Genomic DNA, 13,654 nt, shown 5'->3' on the forward strand with positions numbered 1-13,654 from the left:
TCCTGGTGCAACAAAGTTCACATCCTGGCAGCTCAAGCATCGCAAACCCTAGACAACTAAATGCATCCTTTGCTTAAGCAGTGGGCAGACACACATGAACTTCCATTCACCTCTGGACCAAGAAGAAAAAAAGAAACTAATAAGAAAGAAAGAGAGAAAAACATTTGGATATGTCTAGCTTTGGTAATTCAAATTAAATTAGAATGGTTCTTCATCTACCCATCTACCACTTAGTTCCTTAGTTCTTTTTTTTTCCTTTTCTTTCTTCTTGTTCTTTTGTCAAAAAATAAACACAAAATGGCTCATCAAAATAGCAATGGCTAAGTGGTTGGGAAGAAGAAGCCTAAGTTTGATGTCGCTTTGTTTCTAACAGAATGAAAAAGGAAAAAAAAATTCCTAAACCCAAACCCTATAATTCAACCCAACTTGTCGCCACCCTCTGATTAAAGCATTTTTAAAAAATAACAGATAGAAAGTTGAGATCTGCACTGAGATAAAGATAGTTAGCATAGATCAAAAGGAATTGCACATATGTCAGTTAGATTAAGTGACAGGATGTGGGGAAGTGCTGGGTCCTGTATCCAGTTACTTTATGCACCAGCACATTTGCTGAATGAGGAACTCTTAACAGGCTAGCCACACATAGACAGAAACCAGGGAAATTAATGGAAGGCAATCTACAATGGTTAGAGCATTTGTTCTGATATGCATCCAAGACCACATTTCTCCTAATTAGTAATACTACTGTAATTTTTTATAACTGTCTATCTTGCCCTGCCCAGGATAGCAAATTATTTTTGAAACTTTCATCTGACATTCCTGAGGGGGTCAGCATTATGTTGAAAGTGCTTGATATCCCAGATACATAAACTTAATTACATATAGACAGACTATTTCCCCAAGGCTGTTACGAAGACAAATATTTAAAATTTCCAAAAATTCCATTTATGGCATTTTGGGAGGCAAAAGGGGCAAGTAATGTAGAATAATGTCAATCTCAATAGAGCCCAGAAAAGAATAGTAAGTTATTTTTGAGATGAAGTGTGACTGGGGAGGGGAGAGGATGAGGAGGAATAATTTACTTGCTAAGTAAAATGGGAAAGTCAGACAGTGGTTATTTTTCTGGAAATGTGAGTTACACTAAAAGAATGCTGTGAAAGACCACTATTAATGCCACATATTTTTTTGGGATGCCATCCATACATTATCCTTCACAATGCAGATGATATTGGCAGTCAAAGCCAGGCTATAAATCAGAGAAGTTAAAAATCTATATTAGGGAAATTCTATGCGACTTATGGTGGGGGTTGCCTTCTTACTTAACATTGTTATAGAAATATAAAATTCTAGAGCTAGAAAAAACCTTCTCAATACTTTTACTAGCCTTAACTACCCCCAGTTTAGTAATAATCAAATCAAATCATCTTTTAGTTAAATTGGTTCCATAGCCTTGATATCTGACAGGCCAGGGCTAAGGTGAGGGGATTGAGGCACTTGCCTGGGGCACAAAATTTAAGGGCAGAGTTGGTGCCCAAAACCTTAGTAATCAATATAAATTATATTTTAACTTCTCCTACTTAAATCCCATCTCTGTCTTTATTTAAAATTTTAATATATTGCTCATCAGGGTCTTTTTACATTTATTTTGATATTTTAAAATATTACTTATCTTGATTACTGAAGTTATTGGCACTCTTAAATTTTGCACCCTGAGACAAGTCCTTCACTCATCTCACAATAGCCCTGGAGTTGTAAACCCATTCCAATACTTATATAACTTCAGATTATTTCTTCCTTACGTCTAACCCAGGGTTTCTCAACCTCGGCACTATTAGTGTTTTGGATGCCAGATAATTCTTTGTTGTGGGGGGTTGTCCTGTGCATTGTAGGATGCTTAGCAGCATCTCTGGCCTCCAACCAGGAGATGCCAATTATACCCTTCCTCCACCCACCCACCCACCCCCACCGTCATTTCCAAATCATTCCTGATCCAGAGCCATTGATCTAACCAAAATTTCTCATGCTGCAAACCATCCCACTCCTTCCAGTTGTAGCCTCAGTAGGCAAAAAGCAGCCTTTCATTGTTTTCTAAATAACAACCCCATGAGATTCTTTGCTTTGTAGAGTGTGTGTTTACTTTGTAATCTGATTGGAGTAATGATAATCATGTTAGCATGTCTAGACTTACCAAGGTCAAATCCCTGGCCTCTGTAAGGTTTATTCCTGCCTAATATCTGACATCTCGTGGACCACTTGGCCATCGGAAGCAGTAGCTTCTTCCAGAAGTTCAGAGATGCCTTGTAATTATAACCCTTTTGTCAAACTGTAAACTCAGCTCCCTCCTTGCCTTAGGCCACAGGGATTGGTTACTCCCCTAACCACATTTCATTCTCTTCAAAGTGGATTTCATCTTGGAATTTATCAATAACCTTTATGTAAGCTATCATATCGTCTTCCATTTCAGAAGTTAAGGGTCAAATGAGTCAGATTATATTAAATAATTCAGCAATTCAACTTCCTCTGTGATCTTAGTTTTTGAAATACTACAATTTTGGGAAGGCATTTTGCCCATAATGAGCAGGAAAGATTTAATAAAGTATTTAGTAAAATAAAAGCCAAATTCATTACAAAAATTTTTAAGCCCAGAATCAGGCTTGGAAATCAAATTACACTTGGGAGGTAAAAATCCATTTCTGGACACTAGTTTTGTAATAACATACTGCAAAGTTTTATAATCATTCATGCAAATAGCAATATGAATCATAAATAGGTAGTCAGATAGACGAGCTAGAAATTGTTCCCAGTGATACACAATCTGCCACCTTCATCCTCCACTCTATTGAACTTTTATAAAATTCTGGGTTTTCTCTTTCAGGTAGGAATGATATATGTGGAGGTCAACCTATATTCAAGATAATGAGTTTCAATATTATACCAGTCAGGGATGTTAGCTGCAAGCAACAGAAACTAAATCTGGCTGATAAAGTGAAAAAAAAAATTTGTTGTTGAGCTATTGGATAGCTCAACATGATTGAGACCAGGCTCGAAAAGAAATCCAGAGAAAGAAAGTTGGACAGCAGGTGGAACCCAGCCAAAAACATAGCACCTAACCCCTCTAGTGAGGAAACCAACACCGCTGCCCCGCCACCAAATAATGGATGCTGCCGGTTGTCCAGCAGACGCAGACCCTGAACTTTGGGTGGTACTGCTCATGCTACCATCACCTTGGTACCTCTGGATTTTCCACTGTCTCTGCCTTGTTGTATCACCAGCTCCAAATTCAAAGTCACTAGCAGGTGCATCTGTTTATTTAAGCCTGGGTCATGTGCCTGCACCCTACCTATAAGGAGGGCTGTGACAATGGCTGGATTTTTCAGCTTCTCAAGCAGGAGGCAGGCACCTAAGAAAATGACAGCTGTACATTACAGGTGTGATAAAGGGAGGTAATTAACAATAACAAATGAAGTCTTGGGCTCTGGAGTCAGACTATCTGAATTTGAATTTATGCTCAATTACTAGCTATGTGACCTTGGTCAAATTACTTAAATCCTTAATCGTTTCTGTTTCTTCACCTCTAAAATAGAAGCAGTACTATTACTGCCTTAGAGGCCTTTGTGAGAATTAAATAAAAGCATCCAGGTATCGGGTTGTTGGAAAAGTCATGACGTATTTTTTCTATGGTTTTCATTGCAAAAATGCGTCATGACTTTTCCAACAACCCAATAAAATTGCTTAGCACATACATGGTAAATAGTCAGTAATTCTGTATATCTGTATACGTATGTGTATATATGTATGCCAGCTTCTCTATCTCCGTTCTCTTTCCCTCTTTTATAAACACCTACCAAATACTGACAGAGTATTTGCATATCTCAGACCACTCATTTAGTTTAATGCAGGACAAGGCAACTCAATTTAACTTTGGTTTCCCTGCTGAAAGCATGCATGATCTAGCAAGCAATACCAATGAAGAAATAATTATAATCATGCATATGCTATAGCAGCATAAAATGGAAGTTCAGAGAAGGGTAGGATTAATTTTGTCTGGGGAGCTAGAAAAATCATGATAGAAGGAACTTGATAGGGAACATAAAGAATAGATAATAAGAAATTTCCAGAGAGTAGAGAGAGAAGGACCCATACTGGGCAGTGAGAAGCAGCCCTCTCAGCACCGCTGTGTAAGTGCAGGTGTGCCTGGGAACAGGGAAGAGACTGGAGGGACAAGACCAAGGGTTGATGGGAAGGTGGAAAGAGATGAACTGAGAAAGACAGACTGGGGCTGGATCGTCAAACCCTTTTGGGTGACACCAGAGTGCTATCCTTTCATCTGCTGACACACATGCCAGTAAAAAGGTTAAGAACTGATCTTTCGCCCTAGTAAATTGTCACATTGCTGGTATCAATATCTGAGGTCATCATTTATTCCTGGGAAGAGTTTTGGTTCATTATTCAGAAGCTAAATCCCAGTGATTAAGGTTGGCTTAAGCAAGACAGGGGAATAGGCAAAGCTTGTCCCAGTCTTCCCTTTTGCTGAGTCTCCCCTTCCCTCTTTTCCTCTATCCCAGGTCCCTAGGGCCATCCAGAAAGCCTCTGCCTGTGCATCACCCCAAAGCATTGCTACCCGAGGCTTCAGCCCCCACTAGTGCTCCCAGCTCCTCATCCTGCCATTCTCCTTCCTCCTCCACTCACCAGGGCTCTGATTTCTGAGATTTCATTGATGAGATTGAGAATGGGCTGAACAGGTAGACCAGTCGCAACTGCTGTCCTAGTCCGCGGCCCTTCTTCATTACACATTGCCCTAATAGTTGCCATTGCCTCCCCAGAAACAATGTGAACAGTTCTCCAACCCCAATTTCTGTTAGCTCTTAGGCCTACATCTTTCCCAACCTCTGCACCTCCTCAACCCTGGCCATAGTTAGAGCACATGCTCTAACATAGACAGAAGAACGTGTATAGACCACAGAATAAGAATGCTCGAGGGCCAGCCAAGTGGTGCGTTGGTTAAGACCTGGCTTGGGATGCCAGAGGGCCCCGGTTCGGATCCCACATATGAGGGCCAGTGACACTGCCCTCTACAGCTAAGACGCTGAACAACAGCTCAACCTGGAGCTGGGCTGCCATGAGTCGCTGGCAATGGCGTAGGCTGCAGCCCCTGCTGCAGTGGGTTGCCATGGGCTACCGTGTGTAGCCAGCAGCCAGCGTGAGCGGCCAGCAGCTGCAGTGAGCGGCCATCCAGAAGCCGGCAACTGATCTGCCTCGCCTGGGAAGAGCGCAATGATGGTGCCAACTTGGGCCAGTGAAGCAACGTCCTCCACAACTAGACTGAAGAACAAAACAACAGCAACTTGTCTGTTCCCCTTCCCCCAATTCCCCAGCGCTGTTCCCCTCCCCAAATTCCCCAATAAAAATCTTTAAAAAAAAAAAAAGAGTGCAAGCTCTGAGCAACAGGGTCGCCGGTTTGATTCCCGGCCCAAACTGAACTGCCAACAGGTGGCAGGATGGCTCAGCTAAAAAAAAAAAAAAGAATGCTCGAAACAGGATTGCTCCAGAAAATCTGAGATGAGTTGTTGCTTCCTCATTTCTCCGCAGGAAATAGAAGGGGCTTTGGGCTGGAGACTGAATCTGCTCTTCCCTTCTGGACCTAGAGTTTGGTCCCAAGTTCTCCAAGACCATTAGCTCAGGGTTCTGAGTTCAGTGATTCCAGTAGCCACATGACTGGAAATGGCTCCTTGCATGCCATTTGCAGAGCTAGGTGGATTTCTTTCAGTTTTTGTTTCGGCTGCCAGGAGACCACGAGCCTTGTGAGAACCTCAAGGAATATAAGGGAATTCAGAAGAGACCCAGAGAGCTGGCAGTGGTGAGCCATTGCTGGTGTGCCCAGAATGGAGGGCTAGAAATGGGCCCGTTGCAAAGAGCTGTGGCTGAGAGCGCTTCGTGCCACAGGGCCAGCCTCTTTAGTAATCTGCTCTGGTAAGACACAAGGGATGGTTAAAAATGAGCAATTATACTTGAGACGGATTCATTCCTTCAGGGGCAGTGTATTTTCTTACATGCTTTCCTCTTCACAGCAAGCAAGTGCATGTGGAGCCAGTGACTATGAAGTTGGGCATATTGAATTTATTCAGTTTTTCTCAACCCTTCCAGCATGAAGCATTTGCAAACTTTCATATGTACACTGGGGAGCGAAAGGAAGACAGAAAAAGAACTCCATGGCAAGGCCTAAGGAAAAACTTGTGAAAAGAAAAACGCCAAGATAAAGCAACACAATTTCAAATCCTGATCTCCCGAAATGGTGCCTTTAAAGCTGCGCTTTCCACATTTCTGAGTGGGGTCCTTCAAAACTCTGTGTTATGACCTCCTTCTTCTCTGTCTGTGATAGGTTTCAAGGGGCAGTAATTCCCCCATACGTGGTAGAAAAGTACCTAGTAGAGATTTGTGCAGTTCACCAAGCTTCCTGCGTTGCTTTTTGTGCAGTGCTGGCAGAGGAGCAAGATTTGTTCTCCCTTTCAGAACTAAATCATGCAACTTTCAAGGACAGTCTAGAAGCAAGCCGGAATCACTCATTTGGCCAGATAATCTAGGGCAGCGGTTCTGAACCTGTGGGTCACGACCCCTTTGGGGATCGAACGACCCTTTCACAGGGGTCGCCTAAGACCATCAAAAAACAAAAAGATACTTACATTACGATTCATAACAGTAGCACAATTACAGTTATAGAGTAGCAACGAAAATAATTTTATGGTTGGGGGTCACCACAACATGAGGAACTGTATTAAGGGGCCGCGGCATTAGGAAGGTTGAGAACTGCTGATCTAGGGGATGACGACTTAATATTATACTGTTTTTGTCCAGTAAGATATATAGTCAGGTAGAATGCCCCAGCATTTTTTTTTTCCAAGTAGAAACTACCAAACCAGACCCCATGTGTAAGGGAGACCTATCTGGTACCCACTCCCCTGTCACTCTCCTGTGGTACCCTTATCCATCACCAGAGATGGCCTGGAATTCTGGGCACTGGCTGGCTGCTGGGGTGGCGACAGTGCCAGACGGCTCAGGAAAGAAGAGTTATGAAACCATAATAGCTGTGGAGAGAGGGCATCATCTGCCATGGGAAGGATGGATGGGGGCCACTCACTTTGTCTCCTTCTCTGCCCACCTGCTGGCACTCTGACTGGCCTGAGGCTTAAACAGGAAGAGGCAGGTATGATAAGCTCTGAACAGCCTCCTCAGGACCCGGGGCCACAAACACAGTGTCAGCCAGGGCCAGGCGGCAAGGCAATACCCATGGCTGGGATCCAAGAAAAAAAAGAAAAGACGTCATCTATCATATTATTTATTTGTTTGTTTTTACAAATAAAGATAGCTTTCTTTAAAAAAATAATAAAGACAACGGTCTGAAACAAAAACAAAATTAGTTCCTCTTGGCAAAGTCACTTTCTTGTATTAGGCATGAGATCTATTGTTCTCCTTTTTCCTTGACTGTCAAGGGGCTCAAAGCTATATTTTGTGCTTCCTTTTGAGTTTTTTGACACAGCTATCTTCCCATCCTTCCCATCCTTTCCTCTCCCAACACACACACACACACACACACACACACACACACACACACATTTGCTTGGTAGTCTATAAAGATGTGACATAGGTGATATAAGTGTTATGCTAGCTAAATATTTCAGAGCTGCTAATTTATTATTATTAAATATTTGATATGTGCAAAGTCCTATTTTTTTATTTTCTTCTGTTTTACATCTTTTTATATAAAACTCTCTACTGAATATCCAAAGTCAGTGGAAAGAACAGTTAAGATTAATTCTAAGTTCTGGCTATATTAGTGAACTCCAGAGTTATCCTAATTTTAAAAACACCTTGTTATCCTCATTTTAAGGACTTAAAATATTTCCTTTTGGAAATTTTTGGTTTTGTTTACGGTTTTGTTTTTCTTTCTTTTTTTTTTTCACTGACTAGCATCTCTGTCTGCAAGCCAAGATTATGAATAGAGATGATATACTTTAGGAAGGAGCCATAGATTCAAAATTAATCTCTCCCAAAGTTAATTCCTGAATAAATTAGGCTGGATGCATTTTTCAACACCATAAATCATGTGTAATAGGCATAAATAAAACATGAACCGTGTTTCCTCATTTATAACTTCGTATCTGTGACACTTCAGTGTAGAAAGGGCAAAGTTGCTTTTGTTTTTTCTTCTTTCTCTAGAGCTGTTGGGCTAGCCATCTCAAAGATTGCAGGAGATACTGTAAAATCAAATAGATTTCCTTTCTATGGCTGAAACAGCTAATAATCGGAAGTCTACAGAAAAATTCCCTCTGCGTACTTATGTGAAAGATCATAGCCTTCCTCTTGAGACCAGCAAACCAGTAGAAGAATTACCAGTGAAGATTTGAGACTGGGGTGGGAGAGGAACCAACAGCTCTGGGGGTTAGGAAGGCTGTTCTGCTGTATGAAGTACATGGCCAGTTGCTGGCTTCAGGTTGTTTCATGGTCACAATTCAGTTCTTGGAGAAATCTATGAGGTGGGATGAAAATAGTTCTCACTCAGGTGAGAACTAACCTGCAGTGGGCGCTGTGGTGCAGCCCATTCCCTTTACCTGGCCATACACACACACACACACACACACACACACCATCACTGTGTGAATGAATGTCTTAACAGCCTTGCCTGCCCCTCCAAGGTGAGGGTGGCTCCCAGCCGATGAGCCGTAAAAAAACCTGCCCCCTCACCTCAATTCTGTTTTGAGGTTTCTACTCCAGAACTGCATCGTCCGATATGGTAGTCATTAGCCATACGTCACTATTGAAATTTAAAATTCAGTTCATTGGTTATGCTGGCCATATTTCAAATGATTGATGGCCACATGTAGTTAGTAATAGCTGTACTGGACAGTGCCAATTATATAGAACATTCCCATCATGGCAGTAACTTCTATTGGAAAGCACTGCTCCAGAGTCCACCCACTATGCATCAGGCCAAGGTAGGTTTTATCTCAGGCAATGTTCTTGCTCTTTCTTTCCCCCTCCCCACCGTGTTTCCCTACCTCCATTTGTTTGTTTGTTTCTGGAGGAGCACTCCCTCAGTCAACCACGTGCGCCTGAAGCCACGTCTCAGGATCTGCTTCTAGGGAATTCAATCCACACCCTTCCCCCATACCTTCCCCTGTGCATTTCTTTCTTTTTTTTTTTAAATTTTATTGGGGAATTGGGGAAGGGGAACAGACAAGTTGCTGTTCTTTTGTTCTTCAATCTAGCCGTGGAGGACGTTGCTTCGCTGGCCCATGTTGGTATTATCATTGCGCTCTTCCCGGGTGAGGCAGTCGCTCACCGGCCATTGGATGGCTGCTCACAATGGCTCTTGGCAGCTGACGGAGGCTCACGCCAGCTGCCGGCCAGCCCCACTGCAGCCTACACTGTCGCTGGTAACTCACGGCAGCCCAGCTCCAGGTTGAGCAGTTGTTCACCATCTTAGCTGTAGAGGGCAGTGTCACTGGTCCGCATGTGGGGTCTGAACCAGTGCCCTGCTGCTCAGAGCTGGCATCCCAAGCCAGCTCTTAACCAACGCGCCACTTGGCCAGCCCCCCTGTGCATTTCTTCTATCTGGCTGTTCCTGACTTATATTCTTTTATAATAAACCAGTGATCTAGTGATTAAGTGGGTTTTCTGAGTTCTGTTGTGAACCACTCTAGCAAACTGATTGAACCCAAGGAAGAGGTCATGGGGACCTCTGATCTATAGCCAGCCAGTCAGAAGTACAGGTAATAACCTGGTCTTGGAACTGGCATCTGAAGTGGGCAGTGTGGGGCATGGGAGCAGTGGGGGGTTGTAGGATGGACCCCTTAACCTGTGAGATCTGAAGCTGTCTCTGGATAGACACTGTCAGGATTGAGTTGAATTGTTAGGACACACAGCTGGTGTCCAGAGCATTGCGTGGTGGTGTGGGGGAAACCTCCCTCCCCATGTTGGAATTAGTACCAAAACCCCTTTAGTAACTAACATACTATTTAACAGTAAGTTTATCCTATAATTCCTGACTTTGCAGGTGTCCTATTGAACCACAGGGTTAAAAATGCAGACTCTTGGGCCCACTCCAGACCTACAAGAAGGGACTTTCTGTGAGGATAGAAATTTGCATTGTAGCTGCCCTGCTCCCTAAAGTACTCTCTGCTTGAGCTGGGACATCCATCTTCTCCTGTCCTTGGATATCAGTGTTCCTGGTACTTGGGCCTTCAGACTCTGACCAGGACTTACGCCATTGGCTCCCCTGGTTCTTAGGCCTTCAGGTTGGGACTGGAACAATACCACAGGCCTTCCTGGGCCTCCAGCTTGCCGGCTGCAGATTGTGGGACTTCTCAGCCTCCATAATCATGTGAGCCAATCCCTCATAATAAATCTCTTTCTGTATATCTCTGCATGTCCTATTAGTCCTGTTTCACTGGAGAACCCTAATACAGATTCAATATATCTTTTTAGGGGGACACACATCAGCCCATTACATGATACAATAACAGCAGCCAAGGAATACAAAAATCTGAGGAAGAGTTGGGAGCTGGCAGCAATGAACAGAAGAACCACATTAAGCATCACGCCGTGGATTGTGTTTGCTGGGAGTCAGGAATTTGGAGGAAAGTGAAGGTAGCAAGGTATTCCATCTGTTTCCAGCCAAGGAAACCAACTGCAACTCTGGAAATCAACTGCAACTCTGGAAGCACTCCAAAACATGCTGCAAAATGCTTCATTCCTGAGCCAAATGCAGTTGGCCTGCGCTGTACTGGAGCTAAAAAAAGAAGAAAATGGGGGAAGAGGAAGACTTCGTACTTATTTCTCTCCAGTCCTGAAGGCACAATGAAAACCAACACTTTCAGCTTGAGACTTTAACTGCCAGGGTTCCAGCAGGGTTTGTCAAAATGCCCTAACCAAATGTGCATTCATTATTCTTTGGGAACCCCAGTTTTTGTGGCCTTTTCCACAAGCCATTCAGACCCCATCAGCATCCAAATTTTCCCAGAAGGATGTCTCTTGATTTTATTTCATCGGAGTTCAATGTCCTGTGTGGATGGAGCCCTCTGTTGGGCCTTAACACACAGAAGATTATGGCTTTTCATGCTTAGGATTTATTTCTTGGCATTCATCTACGTGCTTTTAAATGCTCTGTCAGACAAGCCTGGACACTGCTCACGTTTATATATGTGAGGTGGGAGTGGAAGGAAAAGGGTCAAGATTCAGGTAGAAAAGGTGAGATGCACTGGGGAGGCGGAGGTGAAAATGAGTAAATTACACACTGACATGTGATAATCAATGAACTTGATTGCACACAGTGACCAGAGGGAGGGTATATCCAGAAATAAAAGTAATTATAATGTGCTCCCTACATTAACTGAGCACTTACTTGATATATATGTTGCCCTTCCTGTAGCTGTGGATTCATGGCTTTCATCATATTTGGGAAATTATTATCCATGATCACTTCAAATGTTGTCTGTCCTCTATTTGCTAATTTATCTCCCATATTGTTTAATTGGTGGGTCAGTGTTTTCATCTCCCTATGTCTTTGTTCAGTATCTTGGATAATTTCTTTAGCTCTTTTCTCTAGTTTACCAATTCTCTTTTCAGCTGTTTCTAATCTTCAGGTTAGCCCATTTATGGTGTTATTAGTATCAAAGTTATAATTTTTCATTTCTGAAAGTGGATTCTGTTTTGTGATTTCCAAGTCATTTTTGATAGTCTCTTCCATGTACATTTATTTTTAAAGATTTTTATTGGGGAATTGGGGGAAGGAGAACAGACAAGTTGCTGTCGTTTTGTTCTTCAGTCTAGTTGTAGAGGACGTTGCTTCACTGGCCCAAGTTGGCACCATCATTGCGCTCTTCCCGGGCGAGACAGATCAGTCGCCGGCTTCTGGACGGCCGCTCACTGTGGCTGCTGGCTGCTCACGTTGGCTGCTGTCTACACACGGTAGCCCATGGCAACCCACTGCAGCAGGGGCTGCAGCCTACGCCATCGCCTGCGACTCACAGCATCTGAGCTCCAGGTTGAGCTGTTGTTCAGCGTCTTAGCTGTAGAGGGCAGTGTCACTGGCCCTCATATGTGGGATCTGAACCGGGGTCCTCTGGCGTCCCAAGCCAGCTCTTAACCAACGCACCACTCGGCCGGCCCTCCATGTACATTTTTAAAGTGAACATTTTTTACCTTCACATTATCTTTAGATTTTCTTTCAAATGTTCAGAATCTGAGTGTAACAACATCTGAATTCTTTTGGGGGGGCTATATTTGTTTTTTTGTTTCTGCTGACTCTCACTCTTTATTAGTCGCTATGATTGCTATAACAAATTAACACAAATTGATGACTAAAAAAACCCCACAAATTTATTCTTTTACTGTTCTGAAACCCAGAAGTCTAGAAGCACGGGGTTAAAGCCAAGGTCTTGGAAGGGCTGGTCCTTCTGGAGGCTGCTGGACAGAATCCGTTTGCTCCCTTGTCTAACTTCCGGAGGCTGCCCTCACCGCTTGGCTCCTGGCCCCTTCCGCGCATAACTGCAGCCTCTTGTTTTCATCACCATGTCTCCTCCTTCTATAGTCACATCTCCCTCAGCTTTCTCTTATAAGGGTGCTTGTGATTACATCTGCAGTCCACCTGGCTAATCCAGGATAACTTCCCTATCTCAAGATCCTTAATCACATCTCCAGTGTCATTTTGCTACATGGGGGCCCATTCTTCAGCTTACCACACACACCCTGTGTCAGAGATTGCTGGTTGCCAATAAGGTATCCATTTCCCCATCCTTTCCTTATAACGAAAATGCTAATTTTTATCCAGGCTTATTACTGGCCAGTTAAAACTCCCTAACCTTTGTTTGTTTGTTTGTTGTTTGTTTGTTTGTTTGTTTTTGACATCTAGATGTGGCACTGAGATTGAAATGTTGCCAATGAGCTGTAAGTGGAGGTGCTGTGTGCAGCTTTCAGAATATGCTTTTAAAGAGAACAGGCATCTCTTCACGCCCTCCCTCCCACAGGGGCCTGGAATGTGGCTACCTGGAGCTCCAGAAGCCACCTTGGATCACAAGGACAAAGGTCACAACTGAGATCATGGAGCACTCACGGGCTGTAAGGAAACAGGTCCCTGATCAATTTGTGTTGAACCTGCCTTGGGTACCTACTTCCTGACTTCTTTTACATGAAAACAAAATCAGACATGTTTAAGCCACCATTGTTGGATTTTGCTGCCATGTAAAGCTAAAGTACTCCTGGGCCAGCCGAGTGATTCAGTTGGTTAAAAGTGTGAGCTCTGAGCAACGGGATCGCCGGTTCAATTCCCACATGGGCCAGTGAGCTGCACCTGAGCTGAGCTGCCAACAGGTGGCAGGATCGCTCAGCTGGTGAGAGCACATGCTCCTAACAACAAGATTGCTGGTTCGACTCCCACACGAAATGATGGGCTATGCCCACCCACAACTAAAATTGAACAAGGCACCTTGAATTGAGTTGCCCTGAGCTGCCCACGGGGGGCCGGATGGCAAATGGACTTGGAACTGAGCTAGCTGCGCCCTCCACAACTAAGATTGAAGGACAACAACTTGGCTGTTCTCCTTCCCCAATTCCCCCACACTGTTCCCTTTCCCCAATTCCCTAATAAAATCTTTAAAAT

At 43.5% G+C, this 13,654-nt stretch overlaps 1 long non-coding RNA gene across 1 annotated transcript in view; it reads left to right on the top strand.

Annotated features, from left to right (window-relative positions):
* LOC109379216 (uncharacterized) overlaps positions 1–13,320 on the top strand; it is a 28,829-nt gene extending 15,509 nt beyond the window's left edge. The window contains exons 3-4 of the long non-coding RNA XR_002123153.1: positions 10,483–11,244; positions 12,908–13,320. This is a non-coding gene — a long non-coding RNA (uncharacterized LOC109379216). The remainder of the gene's footprint in view (positions 1–10,482; positions 11,245–12,907) is intronic.
* The last annotated feature ends 334 nt before the right edge of the window (positions 13,321–13,654 follow it).

This window comes from Hipposideros armiger, unplaced genomic scaffold (genome assembly GCF_001890085.2).
Source record: "Hipposideros armiger isolate ML-2016 unplaced genomic scaffold, ASM189008v1 scaffold_2, whole genome shotgun sequence".
NCBI lineage: Eukaryota > Metazoa > Chordata > Mammalia > Chiroptera > Hipposideridae > Hipposideros > Hipposideros armiger.